At 53.8% G+C, this 14,594-nt stretch overlaps 1 protein-coding gene across 1 annotated transcript in view; it reads right to left on the bottom strand.

Annotated features, from left to right (window-relative positions):
* Positions 1–13,274: 13,274 nt before the first annotated feature.
* The window catches only part of FBXW11 (F-box and WD repeat domain containing 11), a 57,488-nt gene continuing 56,168 nt past the window's right edge, over positions 13,275–14,594 (bottom strand). Inside the window, exon 13 of the mRNA XM_009880727.1 lies at positions 13,275–13,910. The gene's annotated coding sequence lies outside the window, so the exon portion shown is untranslated. The remainder of the gene's footprint in view (positions 13,911–14,594) is intronic.

The following is a 14,594-nucleotide window of genomic DNA, read 5'->3' as shown; positions in this document are numbered from 1 at the left end:
AAAGAGTGTGAAGTCAGGATTATATGTCCTGAAACGCGATTAGCCGGCAAAACATCGTCTGTCCTCGACGGGGTCTCTCCGGACTGGCAATACGGAGTTGGCTGTGCCCAGGTGGCTCCCAGGACACTCGGCTTTTGGGCTGAAGGTCCCTTCTGAAGCACGCCCATGGCCCAGGTGCAGAAGCAGGAGCCATCACTGAAGAGAAGTGGTTGTCTCTTCACTGCCCTCCACTGCTTCACAGGCATTTGTATCCACCACCCCAGTGGATGTTCATGGCAGCGTGCAGGTTCTAGTGGGTTCAAGGTGGTGTGGAGCATCGTTCCTGCCGTGTGTGGGCAGAGGGTGATCCTGAAGGAGGGTTTGGCATTCAGCAGCTTCCCACCATGGTGGCCAAACAGAGGTGGGTGCGATGGCTCAGCCTCCTGCTGACTACGTCCCCCATTGGCTCACTTGGGAAGAGGCACGGCTTTGCCTGGCCTCCACCGGCTGCCCACAGGGTCTGGTCACCCCAGGCACTGGCCACGTGGGGTGGGAGGAGACCTGCCTCCCGGCCCTTGGCTTGCAGCTGATGTTTAGATGGAACTTCCTATGTTCAAGTTTGTGCCTGTTACCTCTTGTCCTATCAAGAACAACTTGTCTGCGCAGCAATTACCTCCTCCCTGAGGACACCGCCAAGGCACCCACGGGACGTAGACCAGAGCGCGTGTCCCCTCTCCTGCCCTGTGCCTGGGTGGGCTCCCCAGCCAACAGGTACCTGGTCCCAGAGCCAAAATGGTAGGGCAGAGGAGGGCTGAAGGGTCCCTTCCCTCTCTGCTGCTGTCCCTCCACCAACCTCTGCTGACTTCCATTTCCCCAGACAGACCTGAGGAGACGGGGAGGACTGGGAGTGCCGGTTCAGCTCCACGCAGCCCAGAGCACGAGCAGTAGCGGAGAGCACAGGGACAGCATTTTCAACTCCTCACTGTCACATCTGTCACCGGGACCATCATTCCAGCAGGCAGCAGCTTTCTCCACCCTTCCCCTGCAACAACAGCTCACCTCTTTCTGAAGAGAAAACAGCCCCCGACAGCATGGTGTAAGCAGGTCTTACCCCTCGCTGTCAACGCAGCGAGAGCTGAGGCCCAGAGTTTGAAACGAGGTCCTCACTGACGGACGGGCTCCATGAAGGCTGTGAGCCCCCTCTTCACAAAGCCAGTCTCCACAGCCCAGATGGGCACAGCCAGCATAGCACAGGGCAGTCCGCGGTGGGCTTTGACCTTAGGGAACCGCTGTTCTACATCCATCCCTGCCCTGGATGCCCTGGGACCACCAGATGGGTGCCCCACAGATGAGATTTAGCTCACAGGGCAAAGGGCTGCCCCCTGGCCAGTCCCTGTGGCTGTCCGCTGCCTTCTCCATCCAGGAGGTACTGAGCAAGATCCACATTGGTTTCTCTACAAAATGGGTGCAACCAGGACAGAGGAGGCACCTCTGCAAAGCAAAATTTCCCTGCCACCGCTGCTTGTGGCAGACCACGGAACTGCTCCTCACCCTACTGCTGTGCTGCTCTTTCCACCCCCGTGCACTTCTGCACCCCTCTCGTCTGTGGGCCAGGATCAAACGGAGCGGGGCTGCAAAGAGGGATGGGGTCCCATGCCAAGGAGCAGCAGGAACGCGATTAGGGAGTATGAAGGGTCCTCAGCAGATCACAGCCAGACCATGCACCACAGCCGGTGATTCCTCCCCTCTACTCTGCTCTGGTGAGACCCCACCTGGAATAATGCCTCCAGCTCTGGAGCACTCAACATAGGAAAAACATGGACCTGTTGGAGCGGGTCCAGAGGAGGCCACAAAGATGCTCTGAGGGCTGGAGCCCCTCTGCTGTGAGGACAGGCTGAGAGAGTTGGGGGTGTTCAGCCTGGAGAAGAGAAGGCTCCGCGGAGACCTTATTGTGGCCTTCCAGTCCCTAAAGGGGCTACAGGAGAACTGGGGAAGAGCTTTTTACAAGGGCATGGAGTGACAGGACGAGGGGGAATGGCTTCAAACTGGAAGAGGGGAGATTGAGAAGAGATATTAGGAAGAAATATTTCCCTGTGCGGGTGGTGAGCCCCTGGGGCAGGTTGCCCCGAGAAGCTGTGGCTGCTCCATCCCTGGAGGTGTTCAAGGCCAGGTTGGACGGGGTCTGGAGCAACCTGGGCTGGTGGGAGGTGGCCCTGCCCAGGGCAGGGGCATTGGAACTCGATGATCTCCAAGGTCCCTTCCAACCCAAACCATTCTGTGATTCTAACTAAATCAAGAGATGTCTAGATTCAAATACGTCCTTCATCCTGCTACAGTAGCTGGACTCAGCCCCAACTAGGTCATCTAAGAGGATGCTAGCTATAGATTTGGGTAATTACTGCTGATTTTTGTCATCCTAAGTCCTGAATTATATTGGAAAATGAAAAGCATTTCTGCAGAAGGCACACAGCACTACCGTGGAGACGCTGCCTCCCATAGCAGTATTTTTTCCTGGTGTGGAAGTGATTAACAACTGTCCTGCGTCCTGTTTCAGTACCACAGAGCACAGCGCAAACGCTTTCAAAGCATCCAGGGAAAAACTGGAGCTTGGGAATGCTCCAGCCTGGTCCCCTCCGGTGCAGTGGCCGTTGAGGCTGTGGGACGCGGTGTCCCCCATGGTGTGGGGCAGCCGTAAAACCTGCCCCTGACACAGAGCGCAGCAGTTTGTGCGCCTCCATTACAAGAAAAACCCATCAAGCCGCCGCAGAGCAACCAAAAGGCAGTTTTAGCATCCCCCAGGGTGGGGGTTAAACTGCACTGATGATCACCGCCTGCTTCGTCGGTGCTGTGAGCAGTGGTGTCCAGCACGTGGGGCTTTGCCTCTCCACCACTTCCAGCGGAGCGGCACGTCCGAGGGAGGGATGCCTTCCTGTAGATTGGGTCTGGCCCACGGTTTTTAGGAAAAGTACCAGTGGGGTGGAGAAGAGGAGTTTTCCCGAATTTATTTTTTACATTGTACCTATGCTCTTTCTTTTAGGAGTTGGTCCTGAGGCTCCCGGCGGCACTCACACTCAGGATGGGTGGAGCATCATCCACCATGTCCCTCTGCTCCTGGGCAGCCCCATGGCTCCCGGTGCAGCGCAGAGGAAGGTCCATGTCCTGCACAGAGCTGCTCTACCCATCCACACTGCCAGCGATGCCGTGATGTTTAACTCAGGCTGGAAGCTTTTGGCTGTCACAAATTCATAGCCCAGAACGTTACACACCTTGAGAATAAGGACTAAGGCCTTGACCTTGATCCAATGGGATACTGTGGTGGGCGCTGTCAAAATAGAAATGCCAAAGCCACGAATCTGGACTCACGCTCTTGGAAAAGCGCTGAGAACTCTGTGCTGTAACTCGCTTTCCACGCTGAGCGGGCGGCTCCCGTGGGAAACTCGGCCTCTCGCAGCACTGGGCTCAAATACGCAGAATAAGGAGTCGCATGAAGGCGCTGGCCCCACTCATCCTGGGATTTCCTCACAGCTCAGAGATTCACTTTCTCTCTACAGCTCTCTACAGCTTTCCTCTGTTTGGGTTTTGTTTGTTTGGGTTGGTTTTTGTTTGGGGTTTTTTGTGGGTTTTTTGTTGCTTTATTTTTTTTACAAAATACAGGTGAATTTCAACCGTTCACCACCAGGAACGTATTTCCCATAGGTTAACTTCCTTCCCAACAGCTTAGTTTCAGTAAAGCTATTAAAAAAACCAAGGGGAAAAAAAACCCAGAAGACATAATTTTGGATCCTTTTGTGACCTTTTTTCCCTATTACTCTTCACCTGCGGGAAACGAGTGAGCACAGCAGAGGAAGGCTCAGGCAGCAGCTGGAGGAGCATCTTCCTGTGGTGGCAGGTAAGATGGGGCCCAGGCCGACAGATCAGCTTCTGCGGCTGAGCACCGGGTGACGGGCACGGCACCCATCAGCCCTTCCCCAGAGAAGGCAACAAACAGCCGAGCGGTGAATCCCTCCAAAGGTCCCAGTTGGAGCCCCGGCGGCTGCTTGCAAAGATCCTGCGGAGAAGAGAAGGCTCTGTGGAGACTTTAGAGCCCCTTCCAGTCTCTAAAGGGGCTCCAGGAGAGCTGGGGAAGAGCTTTTTACAACGGCACATAGTGATAGGATGAGGGGGAATGGCTTCAAACTGGAAAAGGGCAGATTTAGATCAGATATTAGGAAGAAATGTTTCCCTGTGCGGGTGGTGAGCCCCTGGGGCAGGTTGCCCAGAGGAGCTGTGGCTGCCCCATCCCTGGAGGTGTTCAAGGCCAGGTTGGACGCGGCTTGGAGCAACCTGGGCTGGTGGGAGGTGTCCCTGCCCAGGACAGGGGAGTGGAACGACATGGCCTTCAAGGTCCCTTCCAACCCAAACCGTTGTATGATTCTATACCTGCTTTCCAGAGGTGCTTGAGAGGAGCTCGGCTTTCTAGGGAGAAACACAAGGATTCAAGGTGAAAGAGTATTGAGCACGAAGAGGGTAAATCTGATTGATGGCAGTAGGAGAGAGAACCCTGAAAAACACACCACAGCCGAGCACAACGCTTAGCTCCATGGGCACCCCATGGTCTCCTCCGGCCAAAGGGGCAGACACCACCTCTTTGCCCATCACCCTCCGGGACGAGAGGCTCATCCAGCAGAGCCAAAGCCCCCGGTCCCCAGCTCACCCGCTCCTCCAGCATGGAAGTGACAGCCCATCTTGGTGGAAGACTTACAGGAAAAACAAGCAAGCTTTTCTTCTGAGAGTGTGTGCAGAAATCAAACATAAAACCTTCAAAGGGCTCCTTCAAAGGGGAAAAAAAGGAGGAAAAGAAAATACAAAATTTTCAACTGTGGAAAAAAGCTATTCAAGAGATACAAACGCATCTCGCTTTATTTGCACTGGCCCGTGCCGAGGAAAAGATGAAATTGCGATTCCTTAAATCGTTCAGACAAGGAAAGCTGTTTCTACTTCAGCCTGAGACCCGTCTCCAGGTATAGAGGGGCCACCCAGCCGGGGGCTGCCGTGCCGCGCTGGCCAGCCGGGGCCGGGGCAGCTCCCGCCGGGCGCGAGGGAAGCCGCTCCCGCACTGACACGTCTCGCACGAGCACGCCGGAGCCGAGCAAGGGCCGCCTGCACGCTGGATCCATAAACATGCAGTGGGAACGTTCCGCAGCCTGTTCTCCGGGTCTGGAGGGGAAACGTCCCCCCAGAGCAGGTGGTCATCTCCATCCACCTTCTCCTCCTGTTGGCACGCGTGGCCGCTGCTGTGCATGGGGCGCAGGCACCGGCAGGGCGGATTTCAGGGGTGAAGGCACTCAGAAAGACAGAGGGGAAACCCCGACCCATGGGGACAGAAGGGACATCCCTTGGATGGAGGCAGGAAAGCTCCCACTCGCTGGGCAGGTGGGGAAAGGGGACAAGATGGTCCCTGACACCATTAATGGCCCCCATACAGCTGGCACCCGCTCTTGGAAAGCGGGTCAGAGCACGGGGACAACAACGCCTTTGCTGGACCAGAGTGCTGCACACCCGCCGGTCCCGGGTCCCGGTCCCCTATGGCCTCCTGAGCCCTCAGAGCACGTCACGAGTGCGCAAGCGCTCAGCACCAGCCTTCCCGTTGCCGCCCCCTGGCCAATTCACGTCCTAGTAATTTGCCCACAGCCACACGCTGCCTCAGTCATGAAGAAGTTGAGGGTAAAACCAAGTTTTGCCCCCAGCAGCTCTGGTTTGTGGGTCTGGGCAGCCACCTCCTCCCCCTTCGCCGGTGCACCGCTGGCCCTGAGCCACCTTTGCTCTGAGCACCTCCATGATTGCTTCCTCCTGACCCCCAGAACAGTTTCTAAACCCTTCCCCGCACAGCCTGCGCCAGTGACAGACCCGAGATTCCCTTCCAGGAGCTCGCCGTTCCCCCCAAAACCCCTCTGTGCCACTCGCTGGGCTTTTGGCGCCGCATTACCCACCAATCCTCGGCAGAGGGGCCGACAGCTCTGCTCGGCACCCGCCCTCCTCTCTAGCTTTGCTGTGATCTTGTAATCTGTCACCTCTCATTTTCTCACCTCTGTAATTAAGGCCAGAGCACCCAATGGTGGGTTGGGAGGTGCGGAGCCCCAGCAGAGCAAGGGCATCCCTACGCGGTGCCCCGCAGCCCGACCCCTCCTCCCCGCAGCCCCCGGTGGCTTCCGGGGGGCACAGCCTCGGGTTGGGGGACACCGGTGCCGCCGCTCTCCCCCAGCCCTGAAAAACCCTCCGACTGGCCTCAAACTCAGCACTTGCCTTGCTCAGCAGCAGGGAGGACCAGGAGCACACCGTCCCCACCGCTCAGCTGCTGCTCTGCCTTCCCGCGGAGCCCGGGAGGGCCACAGTGAGCATCTCCGTCCTCGCAAGCTCTGCCTGGACCCACAGCGACCCCGCGGCTCTGAAAGTTGCCGCCCCTCAACGCAGAGGGTGGATTTAAACCAGCAAAACCATGCACGCATGAGCTCAAAAAATAGGAATGGGTAAGAAAACAGCCACCAAAGCCCTCCCTGGGGAGTGCGCGGTCACAGGCACCTCTGAGGCACATTGCACCCGCAGACGGGAGGGCTCCACGAGAGGTCCACCTCTGCACACTGAAGCTTGCTCTACCCTCCCCCCAGAAATTTTGCTGTCACCAGGGCACTTCCAGCCCCGGAGGCTCATCCCTGCTGCCCCGGAGGGTGGATGCTTTTGGCACAGGAGGGTTTTGTAGCGCTCCGGGCACGCGCCTCCGCACACTGTCGAGCTTCGGGAAGAAAGGCCAACAAGTCGTTCCAGCTGCTTCCTTAGTTCAGCCCAGGAGAAGACAGACCCTTTACAACGGTTATTCATGGTTGGGCAAGTGCTTCCAGAGTCTCCTTGCTGCCGACGGGCAACTCCTGCTCTGATAGAAGTGGCACTTGCACAGCCGGCGCGCAGAGTGTGCTACCTGCCTGTACCATAAAAGCCACACCATCGGCACTGAGGCAACCTGGAGCAAAACGTCCCGAGAGGGGAGACAGGAGGCACCACAGGGATGCCGGGCACAGCTCAGGGTGGGTTCGGTCACCCAGTGGGGCCAAGCGGGTGTCAGAGCTCCGGGCAGCAGAGGGGATAGGGAGTGCAGAGCTTGGCAAACAGTTAACTTTGGAGGAAACCATTAGCTGTAACCGTACTTTTAAGAAAGTATTTAGTTAGCAAAACTTTGTTATGACTTATGGTCAGACTGGTGGGGGTTGGAAGGGCCCTCTGGAGCTCCCCCATCCCACCCCCCACCAGAGCAGGGGCACCTCCAGCAGTGGCACAGGATGGCGTCCAGGCGGGTTTGGGATGGCTCCAGAGGGGGAGACTCCCCCACCTCTCTGGGCAGCCTGTGCCACTGCTCTGCCGCCCTCACAGCAGAGAAGGCCCTCCTCAGGTGGAGATGGAACTGCCCATGGTCACGTTTGTGCCCGTTCCCTCTTGTCCTGTCATGGAGCACCACTGGAAGAAGACTGTTCCCACCCCCCTGGCACCTCCCTCTAAGGATTGATAAGCGTCGATAAGATTCCCCCTCACTCTTCCCTTCTCCAGACTGAACAGCCCCAAATCCCTCAGCCTTCCCCCAGCAGAGAGATGCTCCAGTCCCCTTGTGGCCTCCCCAGGGCAGAGCAGAGGGGGAGGATGACCTCCCTCCACCTGCTGGCCACACTCTGCTTGATGCCCCCCAGGATGCCATTGGCCTTCTTGGCCACCAGGGCACATTGCTGGCCCATGGCCATCCTGTTGGCCACCAGGACTCCCAGGTGCCTTTCCACAGAGCTGCTCTCCAGCAGGTCAGCCCCCAACCTGTACTGGTGCGTGGGGTTATTCCTCCCCAGGTGCAGTACCCCACACTTGCCCTTGGTGAACTTCAACAGGTTCCTCTCCGCCCAACTCTCCAGCCTGTCCAGGTCACGCTGTAAAGCAGCACAGCCTTCCGCATGTCAGCCACTCCTCCCAGTGTTGTGTCATCAGCAACCTGGCTGACGGTACGCTCCATCCCTTCATCCAGGACTTACGACAGTCCTTACACTATTCAGGACAAGGCTGTACCTCGTACCTCCCCTGTTATAAGCGGGCAGCTCAAGGAGTCGTCCATACTTACGCATCCAGAAAGATCTGTTCCAGAAACACACGTTATTTACCCTCCAGCTTACAGAAGGAACTGGAAAGGTGTGGGAACAGGCCTGTCATCTTCACGCTGGGTTAAAAGCTCCCAGTTCCAGCCTAGCGAAGAGGTTTGGTGTCTGCCAGGCTGCAGGACGGGGCCGGGCATCCTCCGCAGCCGAGCCAGGCAAGAGCCGACCCCGGAAACCCCCGTTCCCTGGAACCACTGCTCTCCCACGGCAGAGACCTGGCGCCATCAGCTGCCACAGAAATACCACCGGGCTCACGCCGGAGAGAGAAGCGAGGTGTTCCTCCACATCCGAGTGCTCCCTGCCCATGCTGGTCCCTGCCAGCTGTCCTGCCTTTGCAAGGTTCCCCACGGGGCCCCGGTCACCCTCCTTCCCACAGCCCCCGCAGTCCTGCTCTCACCCCCGGCTCGGGTCTTCTCCATCTCACAGCTGCTCAGAAATGAAATAAAAAAAAAAGCAAGCTTCTGGAAGTGGTGAGCAGCAGAGGAAAATGGAGAGCAGCTGTCTGGGAAGGAAAAACCACGCTGCAGCAGAGGAGAGGCTCAGCAAAGTCAAGCAAAAACTCAGCCCTGGAGTGCTCATCTCTGCACCGCCGCAGAGGGAGCTCCGGGCTGGACGGTTCATAACATCAGCCCTAAACATCTCCTGCTCAGCCCACGAACACCCATCCCGCTGCTCTCCCTCCCACCGCCTCCGTTACTCACACTTTTCATTCATCAGTTTGGCCGAAGTGGATCTGTACCCAATGAAGCTCATCAAGGGTGGCTCCAACCCCGCCAGCCAGCACCGGCTGAGCCGCATCCCAGTTAAGAGGAGCCTTTCTCCCAGCAGCAGCTCTGCCGTGAAGCTGCTATCGCAGCGCTGACACGGTGGAAAAGCCACGGGTGACGTCCCTGCACGCACTGACGTGCGACAGCAACCCGTCCTAGCAGGGATGGATGGGCAGCCGCCTCCTGAGGGGCGCAGATGAGACTGGAGAACCGCACTCCGGTGGGAAAACCAGAGCCGGGGGAGCCACCAACGCCAAACCTTCTTGCTGGGGAGTCAGAGCTCAACAGCCCAGCATGCTGCAGCGTATCTTGAGATACGAGTTTTAAAAGCAGCTCATAAAAATAGTTCTCTGTTGAGCACTTGTCCCCTCCGATCCTCCTGACAAAGGCTGCCCGCAGCTGTGCCGAAGCAAGGCAGCCCCGCTGCTGCCGAGAAGATAAACCACCACGCAGCACAAATCGGGACAAGAGCGGATAACAGCATCGCTCCCCCCCCAGCACGGGGCACTGAGGGACCTCACCCCCCCCTTCACCTCCTTTCAAAGCGCCACCCCTTGCCCATCGCCTGGTGACCAAGAGCCATCGGATTATAGGACCGATGGCAGCCTGGGGTCCTCCAGACCCCCAGAGGACCACAGACAGCAAAGCCACCTGCTCCTCGGTAAGGCCACCAGCGGGGTAACCCCCAACCCACCCTCCGGTGACCGGCCAGCGCCACCTCAGACCCCACAGCCACAGAACACCCCACGGCCAACGCTCCATCGCTCAACCGGGGCCGGACGATCCCCAGATCTGCCCTCCTATGCACAGCCTGTCCCTCCCCACCTTTGGCGAGAGGGAAGAGCCGAAAGGGGCCCCCAAACCACAGCGGGCTCGGGGGGAGCACCCGGCAGGGAGGTGCCTCCACAGCTCCGCTGTGATTCTCCGGTGGGAATTCACAGATGGCTGTTAAACAGCCTACAACTGCAAGGGGAAAAAAAAAAACCCAACAAAACAACCAAAACCAAAGGCCACCCAGGTAAGATGGAATTTTAAAGTTTGACCTCAAAGTTTATACTCCCCGATATATCGCCGAGCTTTTAACGGCTTATTTGGCTAACGATACTCAGCAGGACATTCACAACCCCATCAAACAGTTCAGCGAGGCTTTGCGTTTTACAACGCACTTCTAGCAGCAAATACGTGAGATTTTACTTGCTGCCCTCTCACTGAAGAGCAGATACAACCTGAGCAGCAGCAACGGCGCTTTGAAAATAATTATCCAGCGTCCGAGCGGGCCAAGAAGAATAAAAAGTAATCTACGTTAGAGGATTTTGAAGACTGAATTTGCCAACACTTAGCCAGGACTTTGTTCATATTCTTAGCACAGAGTTTATGGCACCTTTAAAAACATCTCAGGTTAGCGCTTCCAACATCCATTGTACCAAAAAACCCCACCGGCAAGAGGAGATCGCCATGAGCCCCATACAAAGCCGGCTCAAGCACCACGGAGAGGCAGAAGCACCGTGATTTAACAAGGCATTTTCACCCCGCCGCTGCCCTCGTACCTGGACCTTGAGAAGCCACCGAGATCCCGGCCAGTCCCCCTGGGCGGATGGCATCAGGCCGGAGCAGAGGAGCTGCGCGATCCGTCACTTGGGGTCTGACCGTTCCAAGGAATGAACTGGAGCAAGTCACGCACCACGCAGTGGCAGCAACTTCTGAAATTGTTTAAAAGTGAACTTAACTCACAAATGTAACTCCTGACAGAAGCCCGGGGCACAGAGGAGAACTTTGCATCGCCCCTTCTCACTACTCACTGCACAACAGTGAAAGAAAACCCAATTAAAAGTTTTCCTTGAGGCAGAGCTGCCACTGGAAGACCCTTTATGTGCAGAGGGCTCAGGGCACGAACACACATTGCTCCAGCCAAGGAAACGGTAATAATTTTAAAGTTCTATCTGCATTCTCGATAATGTAAGAAAAAATACGTCTTGTGATGTTTCTGCTGCCGCGTGACACAGAAGCGCTGCCGCAGAGTTCCTGTCAGAGGGGTGAACCGGCTCAGCTGCGCTTCTCACCACCTCCTCCCGAAGTCTGGACTGTAACCAACAGTGGGGTGCGAACCCCCCGAGAAGGGCACGCGCGCGCCGGGGCGGGCAGCCGGGCACTGCGGGCGCCTCTCGGCCTTGAGGTGCTTCAGCCCCGGGAACCGCTGCCCAGTGACGGGGGAAGGCGCCCACTGGTTACACTGGTTTGCGCTAACCCACTGGTTAGCAGCACCGGCACCAGCGCCCAGCACGGCCCGAGGGACAACGCTTACCAACACGAGCTTGCACCAACTAACGCTTAATACCGACGTTTGGTTGGATGACATTACTTATCCATTTATTCGACAAATTAAGTTCAAACTTTTTTTTTTTTTTATTAAGCACATTCCACAGTACAAAGCTTTAGATCAGGAACGATATCTGTACAATTTAACAGTTTCAAGAAGCTGTTCATACACCAACTTTCCAAACAGATAATTGGCAAACATAATTACAAGTTAGAATTAGACTATCCCAGTGCTTTGAAACATTAATATAGCAGTAATGTACAGTTGCTCAGTTATGGTTAGCAAAACAAAGTCCAGAGTGCAGCCAGGATCACTACCATTAATCCCAGGAGCCAAGTTCCTTGGGTGCCAATCACAAAAGTCCACTGCTATGTTACAACAAAGCACAAAGAAGTTTAGACTGCATGTTCAAATACCATTATCTCCCAAGGAAAAACATGAATTTAAATCTTACACATGCATTTTATTTTTTTTTTTAAAAAAAAAAAAAAGGACTCCATTCTTCGGAAACAAATACCTTTTTTCTTCAGGGCTGCGGCAGATTGTTTTTTTTTTCTCTTTAAACAGTTTAATATTAAAGCTATTAGATGAGAAGGGCAAAGTAAGACACTTTCACGAACTACTGTCAAGCTTACCAAAGAATGGTCTTACGGACGCTTGGGAGCGTGTTTGTAATCTTCTGTACTTCATCACATTCGGTCATCTCGATGAGATAAATATAGTCGTGGTAACATGTAAATGGGAGTTTAACTTAAACACTGATCCCAACACCTCTCTCAATGTGAAGGGTGAAGAGGAGAAAACCTTAAGTCGCACTTGCGGAAGGGTTCAGCAACACCTTGCCGTACGCTTTCTCGGAAACGAGGCACCTAACCATGGCCGGTCTGCCGGTAGCTCAGGAGCGCTCCCTCGGCAACCGGATACCCCCTCACCCTCCCGACTGTAAAAGGGAGAAATGCAAACCCAACAAAGTGCTGCCAGAGGACAAAAAAAAAAAAAAAAAAAAAAAAACCACCAAAAAAAAAAACCCCAAACCATGACGTACAAACGATCAAAGGAATGACAATACATTTCTGTGCCGGCACGCATCTTCCTCAGGAAAGGAAAACAGGCGGATTTCACGCTGAGCTCCGCTGAAGCATGAAAGAAAAAGCCACCGACAGGCGAAGTCACACATGGCCGATGCAGAGAAAATATTCACGGCTGCATTTATCCACGTCTTATTCTGACATAAGAAAAATGCAGTAGCATTTATATGACCACAGAAATGAGAAGGGAGACTATGACAACGTAAGAAGAAACTCGTGAGACTTCCTAACGAAAGCACGCTCAGGAAGAGGAACCGTGACCTGGACATCGTAACATGGTCACAGCTGACAGCTACGCAGAAGAAAACTAGCAGGGTAATTAGCGTGGTAATCAGCACGGTAACCAGAGCGTTGACTTGAAGGGGACCTCCACTCCACCGTAAGGAAGTGTTACAAATCAAACATAAATAAATGTAACTTTTGGCCCACGGTGTCTTCTCCATCGAGCGGCCAAAGTACCGCGGCGGGAGGCCCCGCGCGGGCGTTGCGAGAGCCTGCCGGTGCTCAAAGACAGACAAGCTGTAGAATACTGCGGCACAAAAATATAAGATACAGAACATAAATTAAACGCTTTTTAATTTTTTAAAAAGTTTAGAAATTACATTTTAAAATATGTAGTTCCCATTAAAAAAAAAATAATAATAATCCTAACGAATACTGAAAGACCTCCTTTTGCAGAGCAAATGTCTACGGTAACTCATTAACCCCTACAGTGCCAGTAGTTAGAACATCCTGCTGCCAAGTGCTACCACGCTTCGGATTAGTGTGTAGTGTCAGGAAATCCTGACTCCCAGCACCCGGAGTTACACTGTTATGTACATTATATCTACATGCTTATACAGTATTTGAAATGAGGCAAGCACACATGGAAAGGATTTTACTATACCAAACATTAGGAAGCGTAAGGACGGCTGTAGTACAGAGCACAGTTAAAAGGAAAAAAGACAGTGCTATACAACTAGTTTAGATAACCTAGCCTGAATTACAGGTAATCTTTAATTTAAAAGAAATTATTGGTGCAGAAACAAGTAAACTGTAATCCAAAAATATTACTGAGCGATTCAGAAATATTTCTAAGAGTCCAACGTACACTCCTATCAAACAAAACAGGCTCTGAATCTGTCATGAGAGTAAAGTCTAAAGGACAACGGTGACTTTGAAAGCAAAGCTCTGTACATTCTGGGTATGTGTTTGGCACCCAAATTTCATTGGAGAATGTTTTTGTTTTGTTTTTTTTCCTTTAAAGTCAGACAAAAGTGCAAAGCAATATAAATTAGGCCAAGTCCTTTCTTGACTTCTGATTTATTTCTGAAAAACAAGCCATCGGAGTTCAGTTTCTACGGACAATTTACACGTGAAGCTTTGGATTTCTCACTGCGGGGAAGGACAGGCTTCTGAAATTCATCTACTCGAAGTCAGTGAATTTGTAGTAAATTCAAAGACGACCACTGAGAGCAGGAAAGATTAAGAAATTTAGATATAGAATTGTGCTGCTTTGCATCTACACAGCATCTAGAACCAATTCTGACTTTAGCTGTCAATCGACATCTTCAGGCATGTAGTAGCCAAAAATCCAGTAGTTCAAGACTGTGAAACCCTGAAAGAGACAAAAGACAAGCTGAACCCACAGAAGATACAAATCGCAACGCAACATTTGCGGACGCTCTGGAGGAGGTTAGGTCTTTCGCGCTCCAGGCTGAAACTCGAAGGGGAAAATACCTGCGAGGAGCGCAACACCTACGCAGGGCACCGAGGGGGTGCTCGCCGGTAACCGCTCCCCTCTGTGCCAGAAGCGCTTCCTCGGAGGAGCGCTGCACCTCCCCAGGACGCTCGCTTCATTGGAGAATATGCTCTGAATTTAAAGGAAGAGCAAGATTCTCAACGGCGCTAGTCCTTGGGGGGTCACCTACAGGTTGGCAGTTTTCTTACACGGAGGAAGAATCAAAAACCTTCTTGGGGGCTGGTGAAGCACCAGCGGGTCTCGCTGAACGTTGAACGCTATTTGTTGGAACCTACGTACAACTGTGAGAAAACCTTCCCTCCTCCTGCACACCGCAGAGAAGCAAGCTCCGCACAGGATGCAAGTTCCGTTGCTTTAATGCATGAGTTTTTAAGAAAACAGACAAAAAAACCTCCAGTAGTTTTATATTTCGGTTACCTTTTCCAGCCACGTGATTCCGTTATTAGCTCGGAGCCAGTGCAAGTTCTCACTGTAGTTAACCCTGAACTTTGATTTCACCTGCCACTTCCCAAACCCGTTTTTACGGACTACGGCGAAACA

This window comes from Charadrius vociferus, unplaced genomic scaffold, assembly GCF_000708025.1.
Source record: "Charadrius vociferus isolate BGI_N301 unplaced genomic scaffold, ASM70802v2 scaffold822, whole genome shotgun sequence".
In the NCBI taxonomy this organism is placed as follows: Eukaryota; Metazoa; Chordata; class Aves; order Charadriiformes; family Charadriidae; genus Charadrius; species Charadrius vociferus.
Note: the sequence above shows the minus strand (reverse complement) of the source record. Positions and strands in the feature narration are given on the sequence as shown.